Consider the following 7630-nt stretch of genomic DNA (forward strand, 5'->3'; position numbering starts at 1 on the left):
CCAAACTGCATAATGAAATGGGTCTTTGAGCCCACAGGAAGCAAAAAATCAGAGTTTCCAATTTCCTCTATGACCCTATTTATATTTAACCAATAACTGTTTCTTAACACATGCCTTTGGCTCCATGAGAAGTAGGTCCCTAAAACCAGCTGGCAAAGGAGGTATAAACTAGGATCAGGTTCACAGATAAGCCTGCATGGTATTTGGGAATTAGCAGAAGAAGGGACTATGGCCACAGTACAGCTGCATTTGGGGGTGTGGTGTGCACACCCGTAAAAATAAACAGTGAAGAAAAATGCACCCAGCCATGAAATAATAACTGACATAGAGCAAAATGTCTCTACTTGCCAAAATACCGAGGAGTTAAGCAATAGAAGTAAAATTGTCCCCTTTCACAATGACCCCAGTGCCTCACTTGAGTGACTTGCATTTTTGTGTTCTCTAGACCTTAAGATCATATAAATCAGAGGTTCTGATGCCCAGAATGGGTATTATATGAACCGGAGATACGGAAACGCTTACTACCATTATACCGGATGCCAGTGGAGGAACAAGGGTAAGCTGTCCTCCACCCACCGTGAGGAGCCCAGATCACTATTGTACTGTACCACCCAGGATAAGTGCGGCAGCAGGCCAGAGCATCTCCTGGGGGGCCTCTTGGTGCTTTCTCCTTAGTGATAGTAACAAATGGTACATTCAAACAGGAAGGCAAATTCCCTCAGAGATGAAGTTCAAGCTGTATCTTAAGACAAGCCACCATGGCCAAAGTACTAGCCGTATAGACATGAAATATATGAGTGAAATATAGAATAAGCATTACATTAAGGGCCCAGTACATGTCACTAAGACACAGGCCAGATGTAGCAGCAGGGACTGCAGCTTCTTTCATTTACTTGGTTGCATTTGGTGCTTGCTAAATATGGTAGCTGAGAGATGGTAGCTGAATACCCCCTTGAACTGGGCTCTGCAGGAAGCTGGGCTTGTATCTCAGGGAAGCGGTAAGAGTACGTCTTTTTCTTACTCTTTGGAAGCCAAATATATTAGGATGGGAGATGGGTACAGTGCTTTGATACTTTATATATATGATGTCTGCATGTGTAGTCTGGTACTGCACAGCCTTGACCATTCAGATCTGCCCACCACAGAGTTGTTCCTAGTACATGGCTTCTAAAATCCTTGGATTCTCCTACATATTTCATCATGGTACCTGGTCACCAGAAAAACTAAGTTATGAAATTGAAGGGTTGGAAATTTCAGTTCCACTCCCGAAACTCAAAGGAGGGAAGAAGGGCTAGAGCTTGAGTTCAGTCACCGTGACCAATGGTTGGCTCAATCTTGCCTAGGTAATGAGACCCCATAAATATCTCCACACACCCCACCCAGACAGCACTCCCTCTGCATCATGACCAATGGTTTACTCAGTCACACCAAGGTAATGAGACCCCATAAATATCTCCACACACCCCACCCAGACAGCGCTCCCTCTGCATCATGACCAATGGTTTATTCAGTCATGCCTAGGTAATGAGACCCCATAAATATCTCCACACACCCCACCCAGACAGCACTCCCTCTGCATCATGACCAATGGTTTACTCAGTCACGCCTAGGTAATGAGACCCCATAAATATCTCCACACACCCCACCCAGACAGCGCTCCCTCTGCATCATAACCAATGGTTTACTCAATCATGCCGAGGTAATAAAACCCCATAAATATCTCCACACACCCCACCCAGACAGCTCTGCATCATGACCAATGGTTGGCTCAATCATGCCTAGGTAATGAGACCCCATAAATATCCCCACACACCCCACACAGACAGCTGTCCCTCTGCATTTCTTCTACTTGACTGTTCTTGTTGTATGCTTTACTATAAAAAGGTGATACGTGTACTAAGTAAGCTGTTTTCTGGAGTTTTGTGAGCCATTCCATCAAGTTAACAGACTTGAGAGGGGAGGGGAGTATGGGAACCCCTTGACTTTGTAGCCATGTCAGACAGAGGAAGAGTAAGCCAAGGCCCCTACACTCGTGACTGGCATTGAAGTGAAGGCAGCCTATGGGACTAAGCCCAGGAACCTACTGAGTCTGACCCTCACCCTGGGTAATTCATGTCAATATTCAATTGAATTGTAGGACACCCAGAGAGTTGGAGAAATGGTTGTTGTAGAACAAACAAACAAACAAACAAACAAAACTCCCAGATTTGACATCTGTGTTGCAGACACCAGTGTTGTAGGTCGGAACAGCTCAGCTGTGAGCAGCTCTACATGGTCAAGGGCTGTGTAGTACCAGACGCCTCTCCTGCATCACTTGGGACTCTCATGGTCACCTGCCTCTATTCCCATCACAACTTCTCTACATGGGTGTTAGTCGGCATTGTCCAGGCCTCCCCTGTGCCTTGTGGTCCCTGCCACATGAGGTAAGGTTGTCCTGTTGCCACCATGGTGCGGAATGCCACAGACATCCTCCTTAAGTCTGTGTGTACACAGCCCTGAAGTGCAGGGCAGTTAACACAAACTGGGGCAACATGCAGATGGGAGACAGAACATAAATTGTTTTGCCTTCTGGGGGACATATACTCCTGAGAATCATTTTGTAGACTTTCCATATAGTTCAAGGAGATTTAAAGAGTCAAAAATAACTCTTACTTTTTTGGAATCTTTCCCAGATTGTTTCCTATAACTTGCTTGGATTCCCCTTCCCTGTCTCTTGTTCCCTGGGATTACATTTCCCAATTAAGTGACACACATAAGTCTTTGTCTGAGATTATGCTTTACAGGGACTGCAGTTTAATAAAGTGTGTCTGATTTATTGTTTAATAAAATAAGCCAACCATCACTATATTGTATAACACATCTCTGCCATGGAGAAATAGTTAGATGTAAACACAACACACACACACACAGAGTGAGAGATTAAAAAAAAAGAGAGAAAGACAGGAATACAGAAAGAGAGACAGACAGAAACAGGAACAGACAAAGAGGATATAGATATAAATACCAATATACAAAGATATGTTCCCAGAGTTTATAAATTTCATGATGATTTTATATCAAACTGTTAAGATTATTTCCTAAGGAGGGAAAGCTGGTTTATGGGGCAATTGAAACATTTTTAAGTATTTCTATGTAATTAGAATACTTTGATAAATGAATACATTTCTTGGAAAATCAGAATAAAGAAAAAAAACCATGTGTCTTAGCATTTTAGAAGCAAAGAGAATAAAACAAACTAGAGATGAACATCTAAACTTATAGCAATATATATCTAGACATAAGAATTAAAATTAAAATAGCCTTAACCCAGAGAAGGGTGATGAGAGAAAAGCTATTTCTTCATTATCTGTTTTTCTTGGAAATTGAGTTAAATCATTTACATTTATTCTTTGTTTTGCCTCACTAGGACCTTGTATAAGTATCAAAACATCCATTTTACAGATGATAAAACTGTATATGAGAAGGTAAGCTAAACTCCCAAGTCAAAGTTCATCATGGAAGAACTGAGCTTTGGACTCAGGTGTGCCTGTTCCTAAATCTTTATGGCCTAGAGTCTCATTGGGCATCAACTATGGGTGATAACTGTAGAACTTAGGACACGAGACTGGTTCCATCTGATGATTACCGAACTCTCATGCAGAGCCCAAACGGTCCAAGTACTACTCCAGGAACTGGGAGATTTGGGCTTTTGTCCACAGGGTTTTCTTAATTAGTTTTGTAACCTTGAACAACACATTTACCAAGTAGGTTTTTAGCTTCCTCATCTGTGAAATTAGGTGTTTGACCTACATATTCTCTGAGTTGGATACCTTCTGACTCTAAAGTTATGATTCTATGAATATAAAGCAAAATATTATACAGCTTCTAGGGAACATAGGCAAAGGAATTGCCAAAAAAAAAAAAAAAAAAAGTCAGAGTCCAACAGAAGTGATTCTAAAATATTTAACACAGAGTTTTCCATATTGATAAGGAAGCTAAGGCAAGTCATGAGCGCTGAGCCTGTGGAAAGAGACCCACAGAAACGCTGAAATATCAAATTAAATTGAAGCAGTGACATAAGAGAAAAGTACCTCTGAGCTGCAGTCATACTTAAGGTAAATGTTGAAAAAAGAAATAAGAGAAAATGCTCGGGCATTTTTACCATCAAGATTTTACTGTCCCCCTAGGCAACAACTTGAACTATTTTCTGCTGTCACACATAACCTGAAAAACCAATGAGAATGTTTCTTCAGGATCCCAAGGGTACAAATTAATTTATATTCTTTCCTTCTGCCTCTGTATTTTCATATGATTGAGAATCATTCTCTGGTTCTTCCTCAGGCAGCAGTCCTCAATGGGAGGTGTGTGTAAATAAACTAGAGATGGCAGAATTAAATAGACTTACAGATGAGTTCCCGAGGCCAAGTGGAGAGGGCGGTGTGGCTCCCCCATGACAGGCTTTGGTTGTTCTTTCCCTTGTGTGAATTCCAGTATCCTTCTGTGAGCCAACTTACTGTGCATACATTATATTTTTATTTCTTTTTTCATTTCAGATTAATACAAGGGTATGAATATTTAGGTTACATTGTTTTTATTTCTAAGGTAAAGTTCAAGTTGTTGTTGAGCATTTCTGAACAAGCTCACCTTGTACACTTCACCTGAGAACCTACCAATCACCCTCCCTCTTTCTCCTTTCCCTCCCGCTTGCTAAACCATACTTTGTTTTTCTTTTGTGTGAGGTGTAGTTGTTTATATATTGGTTTAATATTAGTATTGAGTGCCTTGGATACTTTTTCCCCATGCTTTTTACTAAGAAGAGTGTGTTTCAAGTCTACCCAGATTAATACAAAAGATATAAAGTTTTCATCTCTTCTATGGCTGAATAGTACTCCAAATAGTGTGCCACAGTTTGGCAATCCGTTCACAGGTCGGTGGGCACGTGGGTTGCTTCCACATCTTGGCAATTGTGAACTAAGCTGCAATAAACATTCTAGTGAAAATGTCCCTGTGGTAATTTGGGAAAGTGATTACCAATGTGGTAAAGTGATTTTTTTTCTTTCTGGGTAGTGTGTATATATTTTAAAAAATTAAGAAAATAAACTTTTACATAATTTTCTTCGAAATATGAACAAAGATGATATACTTAATGTATAAATTGATTTATGTTGCCTTAAAAGATGAAAAACACTGATTAATTAATAAAAAGACATATTTTGTAATCTACTATACATCAGGAACCATAAATTTTAACATAAACAAGAAGAAAAAAACCAGTTTTCCTCAATTAACCAGGACAAAGAGGGATGAGAGTCGCTCACAGGGAGAATGACTACCCATACGACGGTGGGTGTAAAGGTGTGTGATGAAGTGAGTTAAATTCTCCCTTGTTCTATAGTGGGAGAGCAGGACAGGCCACACGTGAATACACTAATATAATAATACTTTTGTAAAATATAAATATTACAGAGAACTACAGAAGGACCAGTTTGGGTGACAAGAGCTCAGGGCTGCCCAGTAAATGTAAACCAAGCCCTGACTGTGCAAAGTTTTGTTTGCCAAATAAAGTAGTTTGGATTTTTCCTGAGAGTTTTAGAGAATCAATTTAATTTTTCAGGAGATGAGTAGTTGTTATCTAATTTGCCTTTGGCGATTACTTCATAGGCAATGTCGAAGGAAACCACTAGTTTAAAAGAACACTGATTTTGCAAGCCAGGGGGTAATGAAAAGGAAGAGCGAGCCTGTATTTGAATCTTGATAAATCTTGATCCCTCTAAATTCCTATGGGGCCCACGCACATGACCTAAGCTCTCTGAGAATGTGAAACACACACATAGACACACAAGGTAATGTAGGATGCCTCTGCACGGCATATATTAGATACCCAGAAAATATGTGTGATTTTCCTTTGAAGAATACACATGTAGATGAAGCAGCAGACAAAAAATAATTGGTGGAGCAGAAGAGTTTGGTGAACAGTACTCGCTGTTGGCAGCCACAGGCCCCATGAGAGTGGCTGGGTGCTGTCCCTGACCACCTGAGCTGCGTCAGCTCCGTCCTGTCCTGCTGAGATCTCTGCAGACGAGTCTGCCCTTGTCCTCTAGCAGCTGGGATTCCTGCCAGGCCGGCTAGCGCTCGGAACACTGTCCTTGCGTGGCTGAGCATTCAGCCGAGAGAGCATCAGTGTCCCCTGCCACTCTGCCTCTTCTCCGTCCTCATGTTATATAACCCCTCTATGCCCATACATGCTGTGGGACCCGGGCCTGTGCACCAGTCTCTCCCAGGCCCCTCTGCCCTCCAGCAGACGACGGCAGCCATCCTGTAATCCTGACTCTCCCACCTGCTTCCTGATACAGGAAGATGCGCTCTCTGGCTTTCCCCCTGCCTGGGTGTGGTCATGAAGTGCCTAGAAGCCCAGGACTTCGTGAGTGTGTACTGCCACTCAAACTGAGACAAAACCGACCCTTCCCTTCAAGCTCACGACAGACCAACAGGTGATAAAGAAATATAAATTGATAATGGTAATGAGGGGGGGTCAAATCAATGTACTGAAGCAAAGGATAAGCTCTGTACCCTGCAAGTTCCAAATGAATTCCAAGAGATGCCGGGGAAGCTTTACAGAGTGAGCCAGTAATGTTTCTTCAGGTCCAGGATGGTGAGGAAGCAGTGGGAGCAGAGAGAGCAGAGGCCAAGCTCAACATTGCAAAACAAGAGAATAGGGAGAGGCAAGAGTGTGAGCCACACTGCAAGGTGTGGTTAAACCGGCTGGGGGAGGATGCCAACCATGGGGAATTTTGGAGCCTGGTGCCACTGGAAGAATATTTCTAAGTTATAAAATGCCAGCCTGAGTTTCTCAGCTCTCAAGTGTTGTTTTCAGTGAAAATATCAGAGGTCCTCTCTATTGAGTCCCTATGCTCCAATGATATATAAACTTCATGCAATTTCTACCAACACTTTATTATCTGATTTTACTGCTGAGGAGACAGAAGAACAGAAGGTTAAGTGACTTGCAGAAGATCAGACAGACTGTAAGTCAGGAGCAGTGTGGGCATGATTCTGCAGGCATGAAGGAGACTGTTCTCTCTCCCTCACTCTGTCCTGGTGAGTAACTCCAGCATCACTGGGAGGTGGGCATTGGGGTCTGGACTCTACCATGTGGGGGGGTCTAGACTCTACCATGTGGTGGGCATGATGGTCTAGACTCTACCATGTGGTGAGCATGGGGTCTAGACTCTACCATGTAGTGGGCATGATGGTCTAGACTGTACCATGTGGTGAGCATGGGGGTCTAGACTCTACCATGTGGTGGGCATGATGGTCTAGACTCTACCATGTGGTGAGCATGGGGTTCTAGACTCTACCATGTGGCGAGCATGGGGATCTAGACTCTACCATGTGGTGGGCATGATGGTCTGGACTCTACTATGTGGTGGGCATGGTGGTCTGGACTCTACCATGTGGTGGGCATGGGGGCCGAGACTCTACCATGTGGTGGGCATGGGGGTCTAGACTCTACCATGTGGTGGGCATTGGGGTCTGGACTCTACCATGTGGGGGGTCGAGACTCTACCATGTGGTGGGCATGATGGTCTAGACTCTACCATGTGGTGAGCATGGGGGTCTAGACTCTACCATGTGGTGGGCATGATGGTCT

The sequence above is a fragment of the Otolemur garnettii genome, unplaced genomic scaffold (assembly GCF_000181295.1).
Source record: "Otolemur garnettii isolate 467f Iridium unplaced genomic scaffold, OtoGar3 scaffold00123, whole genome shotgun sequence".
Taxonomy (NCBI): Eukaryota; Metazoa; Chordata; class Mammalia; order Primates; family Galagidae; genus Otolemur; species Otolemur garnettii.